This window comes from Chrysemys picta, chromosome 2 (genome assembly GCF_011386835.1).
Source record: "Chrysemys picta bellii isolate R12L10 chromosome 2, ASM1138683v2, whole genome shotgun sequence".
In the NCBI taxonomy this organism is placed as follows: domain Eukaryota; kingdom Metazoa; phylum Chordata; order Testudines; family Emydidae; genus Chrysemys; species Chrysemys picta.
Window position 1 is genome coordinate 49049455 of NC_088792.1, and position 19906 is coordinate 49069360.

The window sequence follows — 19906 nt, forward strand, 5'->3', positions numbered from 1 at the left end:
ATGAGGCTAAAGGTGAAGTGTACAGCGGGTGACGGGGGTGGGGAGGCTTTGAGGCAGCATTTTGACAATGAGCACTAGTAATGTGTCTTCCTATACAGCACTCTGCCATGCTTCGTTAACTTGCCACCTTGCATGAAAATTTTGATGATTCCTGACCGTGATTTGTAGTCAGCAAATGATCAAATTGCCACTGTATATTAATTCCAGCAGCAACAACCGTGTGCAGGAGACAAATAAAGATTGGTTATCTTTCAGAAAGTTTGTTTTTATTAAATAACAATTAACAACACACACACAAGAGTTCGTGGGAAGGGAGATAACAGTGAAGGGCAGTGTAGGCTCTCATAGCTGTGTGTAAGTCCAGCTATCATTTTGGAAGCAGTCTGAAGGGGTGGAGTGAACAGGGTACAGAGATGTACCAGGAAGTTGTAAGGAGTGTGTGAGAGGAGTTTGGGGAGGGCTTAGAAAGCAGTTCTGTATCGGCTGCGGGGTGGAATGGGGGGCGAGCACGCATGTGTTCTGTCTGGAGTGTGATTAGGGACTTCAACATCTGTGTTTGCTCCTCCATCACTTTTATCATCTGCTCCTGGTCCTTTAAAATGCACTCCTCACTCTCCTTTCTGTCCTGCCTTTCTATTTTAAAATTTCTCCTTGAGGGTCTCTCTCCACTCCCTGCATTCTCTTTTTTCAGCTTCTGAGGATTGGAACACCTCTTTGAACATGCCCTCCTTGCTTCGCTTTGGTCGCTTCCTTATCTGGCAGAGGCACTCTGCTGGTGTGTAGTGGGTTCCCCTGAAGGCCACATCTGCAGAAGCACAAGAAACAATACACAGAAGTATGATTGTTAGTTCATACATAGCATTGAATCATAGTAAAATACACCTCTTGTAACATACCAATCACTTTCTCACTGTCCCTTGGCAAGCACACATCTCTGCGAACACCCTAAACATGGTGAGTTCGGCCCCGGTGAGAGTTGGGTATTCAAGATGAGGCAAAGGGTCTAGTTGATTTTTTAAGTGGATCATTGCAGGCAACTAGGGACAATACTGTAAATTCTGCCACCATTTTCCATAGGCAAAGGTCACTGAGGCCAATATCTCATTCCTGAGGGTAAGTGTGCAGCTTCAGACCCTGTCCCTATGTTGCTCACCTGTGTGCCACACAAGTGATTGCTGAGTTGTGAGGGAAAGTTTCCTACGATGAGGGAAGGAACAAAGCAGTTCTGCCAAGGAAACTCTGACAGAGGATTGCTGAATACCTGCAGGAAAGTTTCCTAGAGATCTCTCTGGAGGATTCCTGTGAAATCTTGGTGTGCATTAACACACTGTTCCACCGTACTGCTTAGCTGTAGAGGGGAATTTGGAGCACACTCAAACAGTTAGTCTTGCACATTTCTATGCCTTCACCCACTTCTACAATATACAGATCAAAGGACAGCTGTATCCTGTTTCCTGTATCGTCATATAACCGAGCAGCATCAACTCAAAAAGATCACTTACCAGGGCTCTCCTCTTCTGCATCATATGCCAGAGACAGGCTGCTGGGACTGGCTAGACCATTCCAGAGTGGAAAGAGGTCCTGACTTACCACACCACCAGACAGCCCTGCTGTGTGCTCCACATTGTCCTTCAACTCAAACTCCTTGTCCACAACTTTGTCCTCAGGGTTAGCTCCATTGTCCACTGCCTCCAGCCTCGCCAAAGTATCCATGGGGTTCTTGCCAGTGGAGGTGGGGTCGCTGCCAAGGATGGCATCCAGAAGTGGCAGGTCTTTGGCGCAGCACCAGAGCAACTGTTTGCCTTCCTTGCCTTCTGGTATGCCTGCCTCAGCGCCCTTATCTTCTCACAACACTGCATTGTGTCCTGTTCATAGCCCTTTTCCAGAAAGCCACGAGAAATCTGCCTGTAGGTACTGAAGTTCCTATAGCTGGAGCAGAGCTAGGACTGCACAGCCTCCTCTCCCCACAGATCCAACAACTCAGCTGTGGTCCTAGTGGGAGAGCATTTGCCAGGTGGAGCTGTAATGGTCAGTTGGGAAGATGCAATGTGAGCACTCCACGCGGCACAAACAGGAAGTGGAATTTCAAAAATTCCCGGGCCTTTAAAGGGGGAGGAGGGAATGCCAGTGTACCTGGGTGCAGGTGCAGGGCAGTGGAGTTTGAACAACTGACCAGAGCAGTTAGGATGGGCATTGTGTGATATCTCCTGAAGGCCATTTACAGTGACAAAACCAAGTACGGTGTCTACACTGACACTCTGTCAATCTAACTTTGCCACAAAAAGCTCTACGCCTCTCTTCGAGGTGGTTTTATTTTGTCAGCAAAGCAGGAGAGTTTTGCTGGCAGGAGGAGCATTGTAATGCGTACACCTCCACTGTTTTGTTGACAAAAGCTGCCTTTTGCTGACAAAACTCTGTAGTATAGACAAGGCTTGAGATGCTGTAGTATTCCCCTACGTGCTGGGTTGTCCACCCCACACAGGAGTGGAAGGGGTTAATGGAGGCTAGATGGGTCAATTAACTGGTAAACTGAAGGCTAAGGGGAAAGCCCTAATTAAAGGAACAGGCTCACCTGTGCAGGAACAGGTGGGGCCTGTATAAAGCCAGGCAGCTGGCTGCAGACAGGGGCTGCGGGGAAGTAGACTGAAGTCACCCCCTCAGTGGAGGGAGTTGGTAGGCTGTCAAACCTGGGGGAGGAGCCAAATAGGTAGGAAGTAGCTCAGGAAAACAGCAGCAAAGGGTAGGACAGTACAGAGAGCTTGGATGCTTGTTATAAGGTCCTTGGGCTGGAACCCTGTGTAGAGGGCAGGCCTGGGTTCCCCTACCAATCACTGGAGATGCCTGCCTGCCAGCAGGTCTGGAAAGACTGTGAATTCCCCATAAGGGGGGGACCTTAGTGACCTGGCCTAAGGTCCAAGACATGAAGAGGAGACCGCAGTCCCTAGAGTGAGAGGGGCAGCATGGCAAGACAGGATGGGGGAAGACATCACCAGAGGGGGAGCGCAAGTCTGGCAGAGCTAATTCCCAGGATGGCCAGCACTGCTAGGGGTGAGTGAACCCCATGACACCCTATAATCAGGAATGGATCACAGAATCTCTATAGAACCTATAGAAAACTAAGAACAACTGTAGTACAGCTAAACTGCTAAGTAACCACACTACAATGGGTGCCATTAAAAAAGCCTAACAACAACAAACATTGACCACCGGGTGATAATTGTTGGTCAATGTTTGTTGTTGTTAGGCTTTTTTAATGGCACCCATTGTAGTGTGGTTACTTAGCAGTTTAGCTGTACTACAGTTGTTCTTAGTTTTCTATAGGTTTACAAAACATTTTGAAATGTCTTCCTTTAAGCTATCCCTTATGCATTTGTGAGAAGAGTCCTGAGAAAAGTAGTGCTAATGAAAATCAGAGGATGTTAGGGACAACTCTGTAGATCTGTGCAGGCCTGTGGCCCATTGAAGTCAGAGTTCTGTGCGGGTACCATGTTCCACCCCAGAGTTGGCTGTGTTTCATAGGTAAGTGAGAGTGATCCTTGTATTTCTATAGATATACACATCTGTAAAGCATTAGCTGATTCTCTTGGTGAAAAGAGCTATATAGTAAGGTACTTGCTCTCTGTGACCCATAAGGTACCTCATATTCAAATGTGCTCCCAATATTTTGCTTAATTGGTTTTGTGGAATTTGACAGTGCAAATATCGCTGATGGGATTGCTCTGAAAATCTATCTTAAGTCAAATAGCCCACCTACACAGAGGTAAATAATTATTTCTTTAGATAACCACATCACACAATATGTCAGAATCATTATTTCATGTTCATAGATAACTTCAGCACTTTGAGGCAGCTAGCCTTGCAAATGAAGAAAATAAAGAATATGTAATCTTGATTTTTCTAATGGCATTCTATTCCAGTTGACTGAATTCAAGTTCACCCTGAAAAGTGACTATGTAAATCTGGAAACTTCTTTTTCAACAGACCTGATTCTTATATGTATTCAGAGCCTTATCTGCTTACTCTAATAGCAAAAATAAACCTTCATTACTTCAGTATTTACTTCAGTTAGCGCTACAGAGCTGGCGCCATTAAGATACAGACTCCTACTCATTCTTCCATCTTGTACAACATCAACAGAACTGTAAACTAAGTTCCAATTGCTTTCAGGTGGATTAACTTTTTGAAGGCAATAGAGATGCATCAATTCAACTGGGGAACAGTGGATTCCTGTGGTGTAATTAATAGCCTAAATTGACCTACAGCTCGTTTATTACTAGTGATAAACAAGAAGGAAAGATTTAGAATCCAGCTTGAGATTGTAGTGCCAACACATAGGAGAAATTGAGCACATTTTATATGGAAATAATTGAGATAACTATGTTTTATAGACTCCCTGTTAGGAGTAGAACAGTACTTTTAGGGCAAGGAATATTTACATGGGTATTTTCACACACACAATGGAACCTAGATAGGCACAAAGGCGATTGCTAAGAAATAGCATGAGTAGAGCTGCAGGAAATTTTTGGTTGAAATGTTATTTTCACTGAAATGCAGATTTGGGTCAACTAAAACATTTGGCAAATTTGGGTTGAGTTTGTTGAAGTGTTTAAGTTAGGGGGAAAAACAGAAAACATTTGAAATGTTTCATTTTCACATGATCATAATAAAATGTTTCAGTTTTTCAATTTGAAATGACTTTTCACTTCAAAAATTTCTTCGATTTTTATTTTTTTAAAGCATCTAAAAACCTCAAAAAAGTTATCATATTTTACTTTTCAGTTTGCTGAAAACTGGTTGTTTTGGGTCAACCCCATATGATTTTTTTGCTATTTATTTTGCATAGCCCAATGAATTAAAAAAGTCTGTTATTTGCATAACGCTAGGCATAAGAAAACCTATAGTGGTTGCCATTTAAAAATTCAGCATTTGCTACAGTTCTCTCTGAGGTATCTGAAATAATAATTTTCCTTAGAATAACAAATTATTGTAATTGAGGGTATGTGCTAATTGCAATCTAAGCCCAGGTTTAGTGGGACTCAAACTGTTTTAGGGAACCCTGGGCTTGAGCATCTACCTTGTATTTTAACTCTATGGGCTTGTCCACACTGGGGCAGGGGATCAACCTAGGAAATGCAACTTCAGCTACGAGAATAGCGTAGCTGAAGTTGACATTTCCTAGTTCGAACTAAGTTTTACTTACTGCAGGTCCACGTGGCGCAGGCAAGCTCCCCTGTCGACAGCACTTCCTCCTCTCGGCGAGCAGGAGTTCCGCAGTCGACGGGGGAGCGCTTCTGGGATCGATCTCTACCCGCCGAATCGGGCGGGTAGTGTGGACCTAGCCTGTGTTAACACTTTTCTAACCTGTGCTAAAACCTAGGGCTCTGGCATCCACATTGCAGTGCACAACAGACCTGAATCAAAGTAACCATATCTCAGGGTCCCTATCATGCACCCTCCCCAACATATGGTAACTCTAGCCCTAGGGCTGTGGTGCACTGTGGGAAAACTTTACTCCTTGCTCTGCACATTAGCAGGAAGTAGCTTGCTTTGCAAAAGGCTTAATTATTTCACTCTCCATTCCAAACCCAGGAGGCCTTGGATTATGAAATGAAAGCTGGCACAAGTGTGTTAGTTGTGCTTTCCGCATCCTGTGTGCTTGCTTTTTAGCTAGTAATTGCTGGAGATGACCTGTGAAATCCTGTTACTTTCCCCATTTTTCTTTGAATATCAGCCAATATTATGGTAGTCATGAAGAAGAGAGAAACTGTAATTCCAGATGATGCTATTACATAAAGTTGTCAGTGGTTATTAATTTATAGTTCACTAGTAAGGCAAATGGAAAGGCCAGATAAGCTTCATTTCCTTTGGCATATTGTGTTTTTTTCCCCCACTGGCATAGAAATGCTGCTAATCACCAATTAAAACTGCCCATGCGTTTTCACTCATTTGTAATCATTTTTTAAAATTAGATATTATATTAGTAAGACACAATCAAATGTGATGACATCCCAGTTGAGCATTAGAGGACTCAAAATAACATCCCTGTGATCTTCGGGTATCAGGAGTTCTATTTTGGATGTAAAAAGGGAATAGGGGAATTTCTAAAGGGATCTTTTCTGGAATGAGATTCTAAAAGGATTAAAAATTGCATCTTGTACCTAAAGTGAATCCTCATTTCCACAACAGTTGTTGTTTCAGCCTTGCCATCCAACAGTTATGATAGTAAATACTATGCCTTAGGGTGGCATCTAATTAAACCAAGCAATGCAACTAACAGTGTTCATTTAGAAGTTGTATCACTTGCAACAGACCTTGTTAATTCAAGGTAAATTACTTTTAATTTATGGATTTAATTTTGGATTCTCTCACTTCACATTTCAAGTGTGTGCTGGGTCCTATGAGGTTTATACAAGTTTATTTCATGAACATGGGCAGTTCAAAGCTCACCAAGCTTGAAATTTAGTTAGTTACTTGTAATTGAATTTTCCCTGGTCTGGGTGCCACAGAAATGATCCTTGTAATTACACCTGGCCCACAAGAATAGAAGAATAAGAAGATGACACATGTAGAGAGCTACTTTTATACTGGAAATGGAACTGACTTTTCAACAGAAGGAGGCTGAATTCTGTCTGTAGCCATGTGATGCATGATCAGACATTTCTCCATCCCCTTTCACTGAATTCAGAATCATCATCATGAAACAAACTAATTGGAATATAATATAATATAAACTGGTCTTTGAAGTGGGAGTGGGAGGAGTCTAAAATGGAACAGAATGAAGACGACGCCGTTATGTTATCGTAAGTGATGCTTCATCAAAAACAAGTACTTACAATGAGTTTTCATAGGGCCCTAGCTTTTGTTTATGATCCCTCCCCACCCATGTTCACCCCTACCCCAATGGCTCCATTTGCCAACTCCTGACTACTTGGAACCTCTTTGCTCTCACCCTCACATACAAGCTCTGATCACCCCTTCCTGGCTTTGATACTCTGTGTCCTCTGGTGAGCCTTTTTCCATGCAAGCAACATGGGAGGGGAAGTGAGCCCTGCACAGCTTCTCTGTTGTGATAAGGTTACAGCCCTAGGTAAAGACCAGGTACAATGTTCCTGAAAGCCAGGGGGCGCCATGCTCTCTGCACCATTTTGATCTTACTAAACACGTATAAAAAGTTCACCATATAATAATAATAATTAATTAATAAATAAATAAATAAATAAAAACTTGCTCTTATACAGGGCCGGCTCCAGGCACCAGCTTCTCAAGCAGGTGCTTGGGGCGGCTGTTCCGGACAGGGGCGGCAGTTCCAGGTATTCGGCGGCAAATCAGCGGACGGTCCCTCACTCCGCCTGGGAGTGAAGGACCTCCCGCCGAATTGCTGCCGCAGATCGCGATCGCGGCTTTTTTGTTTTTTGTTTTTGGTTTTGGCTGCTTGGGGCGGCCAAAACCCTGGAGCCGGCCCTGCTCTTATATAGCAGTTTTCATCAGTAGATCTTCAAGTGCTTCATGAAGAAAGTTGGCATCATTATCCCCGTTTTACAGATGGGAAAACTGAGTCATAGAGAGGTGACATGACTTGCCCAAATCACCCAGCAGGCAGTTTAGATGTAAAATAATTAATTAGCTCCCTAAAAAAGATTTAAAGGGGAATAATGAAGTGACCCTGTGGAATTTTATGGGAGGCCTTTCCTATGCATAAAGAGCACCATAGGAGAAACCATGAAGGTATCTGTGGTAAAATTTGACTACTGGACAATCAAGTTTGGAAGCATACGCAAAGCAGAGATGGAGTGGGGAGGCGATAACTCACTAACATAGAGAGAATCTGCAAGGTAGGGCTAAGCCTTAAAAGTGAAGAAAGGGAATTTGATGAGGTGGAAAATGCGGAGCCACTGGAGGGCAGGAAGGAGGAGGTGACCTGGTGGAAGCAGTAAACCTGGATGTTGAATTTTGCCACAGCGTTTTGAATGGATTTACGTAAGGCAAGGCTGACTTTTGTCAGGGCCAGAAAGGAGGAGATTGCAGTAGTTGAGCCATGAGATAATGAGGCCCTGGATGATGTGTGGAAAGAATGGAAAGGCTAGATCTTAGATATTCAGGAAAAAATTGTGGGGCATGGGCTACAATTCCGAAAGATTTTCTTATGGTACTTTCATATATACAACAAAACCACAGAAAAATGTAATATAAGGAATCCCCCTGCACTGGCAGAAAGATGGATTGGATGACCTATCAGGTCATTTCATCTCTCATTTCTAATTTTTTACTCAGAAAAGTAATCCCATTGGAGTCTCATTACTTAGGGCAGGTCTACTGTACCGCTTAAGTTGATCTAACTTACGTCACTCAGGGGTGTGAAACCCCCCTCTAACCCCCAAGCCATGCAAGTTCGTGCTGTCCACACCAGTGCTCTCCCGCTGACTTAGCTTCCACTTCTCACCAAGATGGAGTAATTATGCCCGTGGGATAGTGGGTCTTCACCAGACTCTCTACAGGACCACAGCTTCATCAGTGTAGCTGCACCGATGTAGCACTATCGTGTAGGTTTGCCCTTAGTTGCTCCTAACATGCCACAAACCCCAAATAAAATATTCCAACTTTTTAAGTTGCAAAAAGAGGCACTAATTTAGATACTTAACTGAGCAGCACAAATCTCTTCTTTTCAGTTGCTTTTAGGGGTATCAGTGGCACCTCTGAAAATAATTATATTTCTTTATCTATGCAGTTTGGCATGTCGTCATGCATGAAAATCAAGCCCTTAAAGATCAGATCAATGTTTTGATTTGATTTAGTTCTCTTTGTAGCTTGCAGAGTAGGGTTATAAATATACTGTTTTCCCCATCTATTAGAGCATCTTCAGGGTCTTTCATTACACTTTCTTCATCAGATTACTATTTTTTGTAGTAGCACCAAAACGTGCAAATCACGATCGGGCCGAACAGCGCCAGGCACTGTACTGACATAGTGGCCCCTGTCCACGGGGGCTTAAAATATACCTTGAAACAAGACATAACAAGTGCACAGAGGCTTAGTCATGTTGCTTCTCTACTTATCAAACTACATTGTGTGGATAAATCCTCATGCACCATTTTGTGAACAAATCCCTTACACTGCAGATCCCAACCAACACCTAAAAGTCCAAGTACATATTATATGAAAAATATTCTTACAATTACTTTTGTTTGTCTCCCCCCTGCTTGTTTTCTTCTTCCTTTCTAATACTCCTCTATACAACATTTCTTATTGGGTAAGTAAAAAAAAATCCAGGTAATGAATCTGGGAAATGAGCTGTGCAACTTCTTCATACATAAGAAATGCTCCTAAACGGTAATCAATAACATCAGCAGATGAAGAGCTAAGTAGGCAGAACAGCGTCAAAAAGTCCATGGGATTGCACAGGATAGATGACTAAGTTCTGTCAGAGAGATGAAGAGGTTTCAAAAGTAAGGAACATTCTTCTTGATTTTCAAATTAGAAACAATTAGTTCAGGAATATGCCTTCCATTTAACAGCATGCCCAATTACAGTAGGATGCAGAGTCCATTATACAGTAAGGTTCTTAGTATTTTAGCCAACCTGCTTTTTTTTCTGATAAGAAATGCCAACAAGAACATGGCTCAGATTCTTTCACAGGCTGTGGGTATTACATATTAATCCACTAACTGCCAGTCTTTTGGGTTAGCTGTGCTGTGCTGCTGCTTCTGCTGCTAGCACTAGAGCTGTGAGAATTACTGAATTTTTGGTTCCCCGGAAGTTCTGAAAAATTGGGGAAAAAATTGTTTCGGGTGAATCTGTGAACTGCAACCACTGGGAGCTGTGGGGGGCCATTCCTGCGGATGTTCAACGTCTGCAAAATGTCTCACAGCCCGCAATCAGCTTACCCTGAAGGGCCGCATGTGGCCAGCGGGCCGCAGGTTGCCCACCACTGGTCTAGATAATACTTAGTCCTGCCATGAGTGCAGGGGACTGGACTAGATGACTTCTCGAGGTCCCTTCCAGTCCTATGATTCTATGAAATATTAATGAGGTCAATGTATTTTTTTTTTTCAAATAAGTGTCAAAAGGAAAAATGTTAATAATACGTCATACCCAACTAACTTGACTGAGGGGAAAAAATACTTGATCATTGAAACTGCTCAAAGTTTTGCAATATGGCTACCTTTTTCTCTTTGTCTTATTGACAGATTGTGTGACAGTGTAAATGTATTCTCTATCCTAACTGTGCTACCTACTGTACCAATTTTTCCACTCTAATGAGATAGTAAACAATACCTTACTTACATCCAGTGGTTTTATTTGCCCAACTCTATACCCTCTGTCTTTCTCTTCTTTACCTATAAAAATAGTTGCACTTGGGAAGAATGATGTTGGAAAGATTAATAGCCCTTAAAATTCACAAATCTCCACAGACATCAAAACAGAGAAATATTTGATGAATGCCGACAAGATTCCTTTCAAAACTCCCTTGGTCCAGAGCAGGCAATGCCAGGAAGGAATCAGGCTGCAATAGTTATAATCTTGAAGAGACAGGGCCCTGGGAATACTATTTCATGCTGAGATACTGGAATGCTAGATCTTCAGTACCATAATGCCTGTATCTTCATTACAATGTAGAGTAAAATGTGGGTGATCAATCACTGATAAAATAATAATAATTAGCTGGTGAAGGCTTTAATGAGGCAATATCAGTGATTAATCACTTTTTTGTTTATTCAGCCCAAACGTGGCAAACCCAAATGTGCCTACTGAATAGCAACGCTTATTACAGTATTTCAGTATAAATGGTCTGCATTTTAAATCACATAGGCCCACCTTTAAGTAATTATTATTCACATGAATAACTTCAGTGATATTACTCATGTAAGTAACGGTTGCAGGATCAGACCCTTAATATAAAACGATACTTGTATGCCCCTGTATTTATTGCCAAAAGGGAGCTTTGTGCTATCTCCTCATTTTTCGATCGTAACCTAGCAGTAAATATCATCATGCCAAAGGTGAGCTAGGCTGAGGCTCTGCGGGATGCAATAAGGAAAAGAGCGGGATAGCCATGGATTTGTACATTTCTGATGATGGCTTCAGAAGCAAAATCTATTCTCATTCCAAAAAAGAGGCATATGATTATATGACTCTCATTTATAAATTTACTGGTCCTGATTCTCCTCTGATTTCTGCTGATGTAAAGGTGGAGTATCTCAGCTGAAATTAGTGAAGTAACATCACTGTGCATGATTCTTTATGTACCTTAGGAAGACAAGGTTCCTGCAAAACAGAGAATCGAGCCCTTAGATTTTAAGCTCTACCTCTGCCTAATTCCCCCAAAGAGTCCATTCAATTTGTCATCGGTTCTTCCTCATAGTGCCCCTGTGTTAATGATCTCATACTCTCGTAAATGTTTGGTAACAGAATTCATCTGACCAGGCCACTGTCCATGGTTTTGACACTTGGGGACAGGGCTTTGATGGCAAAGAGTGATATCAAGTCAGTCTTTTACTTATTTGGGTCATAGATACATAGAAAGGCCAGAAGGAACCTTTGTGATCATCTAATCTGAGCTCTTGTATCACACAGGCCATAGAAACTCCCCATAATAATTCCTAGAGCAGATCTTATAGGAAAAAAACTCACCCAATCTTGATTTTAAAATTCTCAGTGATAGAGAATCCACCACGACCCTTGGTAAATTGTCCCAATAGGTGAATTACTCTCACAGTTAAATATTATGCCTTATTTCCAGTCTGAATTTCTCTAGCTTCAACTTCCAGCCATTGGTATACCTTCCTCTGCTAGATTGAAGAGGCCATTGTTAAATATTTGTTACCTGTGTTCCTACATATAAACTCTAATGAAGTCTGGTTCTGCTTCAAAGGTTTTGAAGTTGGACATACAAGTGCCTATGGCCTATGTAGTATCCTTATGATGTCCTGCTTGGAGAACCCAGAACTTTGAGCCATTGTTACCCCTTTCAGCCTCAGCAAGTGAGAGCTTTGCTGCTGCTAAGCAGTGTGTCACACCAGTCTGTCTGCCTTGCCTCTTCAGGACTCTGCCAGTCCAAACTTTGCCTTGCAGGTAATAATCATTGAACCTAATTCCTGAGTTCTCCAGAGGCATTTCTCTGTAGTGTCTAGGCCCTCTCACTGGACCAGTGGTGCTGGAACACTTTTTATAGTGGGGGTGCTTCGCCCCCACCCCTTACACCGTCTGCACCCCCTGCTGTCCCCTAGAGCTGGGGCTGGGAGTAGGGCTGTGCCTCCGGGAGGGGGGGACTCGGACTGGGGTAAGGGGGCCGAGGCTGGGGCCATACTGGGATCAAGCGTGGAGCCCCGGGTGCAGAGCCGGCAGCCGGGATCCTGTGCATGCGGCCAGCAGCTGGGACTCCAGTCCAGCAGCTGGGACCCCGCATGCGGGGCCAGGAGCAGAGCCCCAGGCGTGGACTGGCAGCCGGAACCCTGGGGTGCAGGGCCTGGAGCAGAGCCTCGGGTGTGGGGCCAGTAGCAGAGCCCCATGTAAAACCTGGGAGTGCTGCAGCACTCCCCACACTTGTAGTTCCCACGCCTATGCACTGGACAGTCACAGAAGATATTTACATTTGTTGCCTCCAAAGAGACAGGGCACTCATCAGCCTGTTGGTTTAGCTGAAGACCCACACTTTACTTTAATCCACAGCCCTGAGATGGTTTTCTAATAAAATAAGAGTAAGTTTATTAAGACAGAACAGAGATTAAATTGTTGATAATTAAGAATAAAAGAAATAAATATGGTTAAAGTAAAACAAAACAAACATGCTTTCTAGTGACTAAAACTTAATTTCAGAAATTTTCATTGTCTAAGCAGGTTTCTTACCTATAGTCAGTTTCCAGCTACTCTTGCCTTCCAGGCCTAGAGGACCCAACTTTCATAGGCTCCGAGGGCAGTGGCTTTTTGCTTGTCTTTATATTCCCCAAAGGTCAGGGTCTCTGTCGCAAAAGCCAGGATGGCTTCCTGGGGTGCAAAGTCTGTCCCCGGTCGTGATTATTAAGAGGTCTTTTTGCCCTTGCTTGTTAGCTTGATGGCTTTTTCTCCCTTATATGTAAATGTACTTGCATTGTCCTCTGCCTGTGTTCGAGCTGGTCAGATAAATAAATACACATTCCTTTGTCTCAGGCTGACTGGGCATATGCACTGCTGGCCAAACGCATTTTAAGGACATGTTTCCAGCACACCTTTATAACATTGTATATACACCAATACATACACCGCACAATGGTTTTTGGGACCAGCATGTTACCAGTTTGCATATGACACCTTACACTGTATCTAAAAGGTGTCATGTATGACAATGGTGTGTTGGGGCAATGAATGTGTCAGGCCTGATGTGAGTTACAGTATGGTGTGCCCCTGCCAGAGGGTATTGAGGGGCTCCCAGGGTCACAGTCCTGCCATCTGTATGTTTAGTAGGCCCCTGGAGAGGGCACTGGAATGGGAAACTAGTTTGGTGTCTGAGGTCTATTTCACTGCAAATTGTTGTTGTCTTGTCTCATGGTAATCATATCAGGTCAGGAAATTTGAGAATGAATTCAGCAACTCGTACAGGGTCCTTGGTAAGGACTTGATCAAGGTGTCCAATCTGAAAAGCTTCCCTTTCCTTACATTATTACATTCCAAAATGTAAGCAGATGTTAAAGTCTGCTCTTGACACATCCTGCAGAATGAATTGATTAGTTTCCTATCTCTATTGATTTTCCTGCAGTGTGCCGACTGCAGTCTCATGATAGTGGATGTTATTTTCTGAGATGCTTCGATATCAATCAGATGATCTTTCATCCTTTGACCATTTATTTCAGCCAATATTTTCCTTGATAGGGTGTTGCTATCCTGAACCATTGTCACTCCAACCTGAGTTTGCAATCTTCCAATTTTGGCCAGGTCATCAGCTTCCTCACTCCTGCATATGCCAGCATGTGATTGAATTCACTGAATAGCTAATTTATTGCCTCACTTTCTGAGCCTCATTATAAATTGTATTGTTGGTAGTACTGTAGTGGAATCTCTTTATTATGAAAGTGCAACTTACATATTTAGATTTTTTTTGTTACAAAACTGCATTTAAAAACAAAATGTAAAACTTTAGAGTCTACAAGTTGAAGCATGAAGAGGCATATGAATGTTTCACATATCTGGCAGGTAAATATCTTGCAATACCGGCTATAACAGTGCTATGCGAACGCCTGTTTTTACTTTCAGGTGACCTTGTAAATAAGAAGTGGGCAGCATTATCTCCCATAAATGTAAACAAACTTGTTTGTTTGTCTTAGCAATTGGCTGAACAAGAAGTAGGGCTCTGTGGACTTGTATGAGGTGAATTGAAAAACACCACTTCTTTTGTTTGTTTTACAGTGCAAATATTTGTCATCAAAAATAATATAAAGTGAGCACTGCACACTTTGTATTCTGTGTTGTAACTGAAATCAATATATTTGAAAACATCCAAAATATTAGAAACATATTAGAAAAACATCCAAAATATTTATAATAAATTTAACTTGGTATTCTATTATTGTGCAATTAAAACTGCAATTAATTGCAACTATTTTTTAAATCTAGTTCATTTGTTTTGCGTTAATCACATGCATTAACTTCAATTGAGAGCCCTAATTAAAATCTCCACAAACAGTAGGTTGGCAGCAATTTCCCAATGCTGTTGCAATATTCTCTTTAGCTGTCATCAGGCTGTCAATTGGGCTGTCATCAGGATGATAGACATTGACAACTCTTAACTCCTGATCCCTAAACCTGATAATGATACAGTCTGTGTCCCCTTTGGCTAGACTGAATTTGATCGGTCACAGAACTGGAAATAGAATGCATATCTGACTTCAGTCCTGTGCTTTAATTATAAGACCATCCTTCTTTTCTTCCTCTGCATGCATTTATCCAGTAGACACAGCACTTCCCTAAATTCTTCCTCTTAGATGCAAGCTAAACACCTCTTTTATAATCTTTATTTTCTCCAGTCACATTCAGAGTCTCTTGATAAGGTCACAGCAATGCTGTGATCATAATCACATTCTAGCTTTTCTCTGCTCAACAAAGTTTTCCATGTTCTTGATTAAAAACTGATCTCTCACTGTCAATAATAATAACCTCTTATAGCTAAGCTCATTTGTGACATTAAATAGCAAGCCTTGTTATAGGCATGCTGATTTATGAGAGGTGTGTGTTTACCACTTTTATTTTCTGGCACAGAGCATGAAATTTATTAAAAATGCAAAGCAGCAAGATGAAGACTAACAGTCTTGACAGTGTAGACTGGTTAGATATACTTTGGTGTTATACCGCTAGTTTATATCACTCTGATTCAAGTGGTTTACAGAGAATTTATGCTTGGTTCACTTCATCGGTCTCAGAAAATAGTGTTAATTTTCACACCAGAACAATATTAAACAGCCACAATGCTTATGGGTGTGTGGTATTTTTATGAATGTATTTGTTTATTTCCGTGGTTATTATTACATCTATTAATTAATAATTGTTATAACTGCCTGATGCTCTCTGTGTTGGAAAAGTTGTAGCATATATTGTCATGGGGTTTTTATCCCATACGTGCCTGGAAAGGGGTGAATATGGATTGAGAAGGGGGCTAATGAACCCAGCAGGCCACAGCATTGGCCTGCTAAACCGAGGGTTGAGAGTTCAATCCTTGAGGGGGCCATTTAGGGATCTGGGGCAAAAATCTGTCTGGGGATTGGTCCTGCTTTGAACAAGGGGTTGGACTAGATGACCTCCTGAGGTCCCTTCCAACCCTGATATTCTATGATTCTATGATTCTAGCAGATGGCTAAGTAATCCCCTGACTGAATGAGAGAGCCCAACTGAAGAGGAAGAAGTTGGGCTAGATTTATAAAGAGAGGAAATTGGTAGCAGAAGGGGTTGCTGGGAAATGGATTGCAGTGACTACCTGGGAGGCGTGTTTGGAGCTACAGAGATGAGTAGTCTGTAATTGCAACCTGGGAGTGGTGATGCTAGTGCATCCTAGTGAACCCAGAGGTGGAAGAGTGCCTGATGGTAAGGAAAGGGCTCAAGGAAAGGCAGTAAGGTCCAGGAGGGAACAGACCTTGACTCCTGGCTAGACGGTCCCTGAGCTGGAACCTGAAATAGAAGGTTGGCTTGGGTTGCCCTGCCAGCCACTGAGGGAGTGGCACTATGTGGCTGTGAATGAGAACTTCCCAGCATTGCTAAAGGAAGACCTTTGGTTCCCCAGAAGAGGAAAATGTGTGTAGTGACTGGGCCAGGAGGCTGAGTCACCAAGAGGCAGCAGCAGCTTCTGGACCGAAAGAGGGACTGCAGACTGAGATGAAGAGATGGTGTGCAACTGTGGGAAGGGGTGTTGCCCTCTTGAAGCTAATCCCCACAGTAACCAGGAGGAGATGCCATCTGCAGTGAGTAGAGCACCCTGTGACACACACCTTAGAAGATCTGACAACTACAGGATCTTTACCCCTTCTATATGTGTATTAAACTCTAATTAACACTAATGACAATTACACATGCTCATCAAGGGAAGGCAAGATTCTTAAGTGATGTTTACATCTGAACGGTCAAATGTTAAACATTCAGTATTAGACATGAATATTTAATATTTATGCTTTTTTCTTTAACCACATTAAGTTTTTAGCACTTGGGACTGTGAAACCTTTCAGTTACTAATGATCAAATTTAAATATTGATCCTCTATGAGAGGCTAAAGATAATACTCACTTAGGACAAAAAATTTTGCCCTGTGTGCATGGGTGTATGGAGATCAGGAGGAGAGGCACAGAGAGAACAAAGTCAAAGATTCTGCTCTGGGTCAGAGTTTTGATTTGGGCCCATCTCTAGTTCAAAAGAAAAAGTAGCAGCTACTAACCAATGCCATTTCCTGCAGCAGTCATGTATCCTCCTAGGTCATTCATCTAAAGACTGAGCCTAGTGTATAACATGTGATGCGGTGGCAGTCTGAGCTTGTATGCAAAATGCTGGGCAAACTTTAACCAAACGGAACAAAAAGGGGAAAGAACAGTTCTAATCAAATCATTTATATGTGGGGCAATATGCATTTAATTACTTGGGTATAATTTATAAAGTTGTTTGAAAAATGGTAATTATGTTTTGTGGTGGGGTAAATTTCCACAAATGGCTTATGAAATTTTTCACTTACAAAAATGATTTTTCCACCTTTTCTACCTTCCTGTCCCTACTTTTCAGTGAGGAAAAAGCGGGGAGGGAGAAAGTGAAGCAGAGAAGGTAAGATGAAAAACCAAAAGGTGTCAGATTTTGAGTCTATTTGTCAAAAATTAGAATAGCTACAAAAATGAGAATGTTTTAATAGGCCAAATTTTGAAAGAAAAACTTTGGACGGGTCAAATAATTTGTTTCAAGTTTATATGTTCAAGGATTTATATGTTCCCTGAAATACCTACTTGATTCTTTATTCTCTAAATATTTTTGATTCTTTTCCCTCATGAATATCTAAGAGGTGTCTAGCAGATGTCTTTGCTAGCTGGCATAACGGTCCTTATGTAAACGTTTTCCTCTCTGTCTCAAGTAATGCCAATGGCAAGCTGTACTGTAGGCTGGAGGAGTCCTTTCTTCACTTTATTAGAAGCAAGTCATCATTACTCACTCAAGCTGTATTTGGCGGAGAGAATAATCTCTCCTCTGCTTTGACTGGTTGGAGCTATTTTGCTCTGTTTCTTGCACATATTGCATTGTGGCAACACCCCACACTTCATAATTTTTTTGTATGACCCATTGTTAATTATGATCATTAGAGTAAATGTGGGTCTTAGCAAAGGCTTAAGCACTGTACAATGCAGCCTCAGCATGCATTCCAGTCAAACAGCTGCTATCTCTAGACATGTGTGGGTGTTATACTACGTGGTATTTTCTGCGTACTACTTCTCTGTAGATGCCATCTATGCTCATATGCATGGAATCATAAGCAAGAGCTTGGAAACACAGATTAACATTCATGATGGTTCAAGATGCCATTCGTTATTTGAATTCATAATTAAGGCTGGATTTCTACAGGATTCTCTAAGGGGAAAGTCTAACTTTTTCCATAAAGTTACAAAACATTCTGGATGATTAATCATTTTGGGGGCATTTCTTAATTCTTCATTATGTGTAGTTTGACAGGCAGGAAAAATGTTATATGCTGCTGGCTGTTATTGACTCTGTAATAATACAATAATTAGACCTGCTCTGAGGCCACCACCAGCCATCACCATAAGGGCTCACAACATTATTGTTAGCAGAAGGGTTGACCTGGAGCAAGTGAGAAGACTGTCCTGCCATGCCTAACACCAGACAGTGCCTCTGGGTCCCAAGGTTGGCCTAGGAGTCACTTCAGTCTTTGTTTTCCCTGCATTCCAGGGCTACCTTAATCACTCTCCATTTACCCTCTATTTCAGGGAGTAGGGCTGTGCTCAGTGCTGCTTTCTCAGAACTGAAAGAAAAGCATTCACTAGTATTTATTCAAACCAAAATGCCAATGAGCTTTGGTGTCTCCAACTCCTTTTCTCCCTTTCACAAACATTCACACCAGTGAATTTCTGCTGACAAATGCATTTGTCAGAAATCTCATGAATATGTGTGTATATATGTAGCCATCTTGAAAATGTTGGGTGTTTGAGAATTATTTCTACTCAGACTGAATGATGATGTGTGATTTAGGTGACCAATCACAGGACACAGAGAATTACTGATTGTAAATACTCCAAGTTGCGGTGAGTTTTTTTGGGAGGCTGATACATGTTTGTATAAACCCTTCATCAAATTTTGAAAAATGAACAGATCAGTCTGTGGATAATTTGTGAACAGGGATAAGAGCTAAATTAATGGAATAAACTGTTGGCTATGACTGATATGCCTGGATCTCTTCTCCATTAATTGGAAGGGGCAGGGTGCTCATAGAGTGAAGTTTTGTGGCTAGCTGCCAGCCTCCCAAGACACTCTCAACATGTTAGATCCAGAAACTAAAGAAGGGGACCCAAGATTATTCTGGAACAAAGACTCTTGCATGGCAGTGCAAAGCATTAGTGCCAAGCTGGTGGGGTCCTCTGTCACTTTTTAAACAAGGGTTGGAATTACTAATGGGGTTAAATTATTCTGTGCATTTTGTCATGCTGAGCTGAACAAAAGTGTCATTGTCTGCATGTTTCAAAAGCAAACATGAACAATACAGTAAGAAAATAGTGTTTCATTGTTCAGTGCTGGCCTGATGTCTTTTTTTGTATTTCGATTCATCATCCTAGTTCACGAATGGAAAGAGCTGAAATTCTTCTCTTGCGGGTGGGGGTCGGGGGGAGGGGGGCAATCCAGTCCCCGTGAAGTCAGCAGCAAAGCTCTCACAGGGCTCCAATGGGAGCTGTCTCAATCCTTGCATACTAATGCATGGCTCTTGATGACTTAAATATGAGCCCCGCACATGTGTCATAGGGCACAAATTGAGCCAAACAGTGGAGGAGAGTAGGGGTCAGAGATGAATTTTTTTTGCTGCTTCTGTTAGGATTATATTAATCCTGTGAATTTTGTAAATGTAATTATTTTTCTTTTTAATCATTTAACAGTGCTTCAAATGGTAGGAAATGCCAACCTACCTTTGAATGAGCTGCCTTTTGATAAGGTCACCTCAGGGCTCAGATAGCAGTGAGTGAGGAGCTACAGAATTCTAATTAGCTAATGTATGTGAAATGGATTGCTGCCATTCTGATTAGCCTCTTTAGTCAAAATAATATTGTCACTATTCCCATCTGTTGAACAGGTGCTGCTTGTTCCATTCTGTAGAGAGCAGAAGTGGAGGAGGAGGAGGCAGCTTTGAAACCCATATCCTGTGGAAATGCCATTGCAATTTCCAGTGCTATACAGAAGATTTTTATGCTTCCTA

The 19906-nt window shown here is 42.0% G+C and overlaps 1 long non-coding RNA gene across 1 annotated transcript in view; it reads right to left on the reverse strand.

Moving 5' to 3' along the window:
* Window positions 1–674: 674 nt before the first annotated feature.
* LOC122172848 (uncharacterized) overlaps window positions 675–19906 on the reverse strand; it is a 106889-nt gene continuing 87657 nt past the window's right edge. Inside the window, exon 3 of the long non-coding RNA XR_006173404.2 lies at window positions 675–805. This is a non-coding gene — a long non-coding RNA (uncharacterized LOC122172848). The remainder of the gene's footprint in view (window positions 806–19906) is intronic.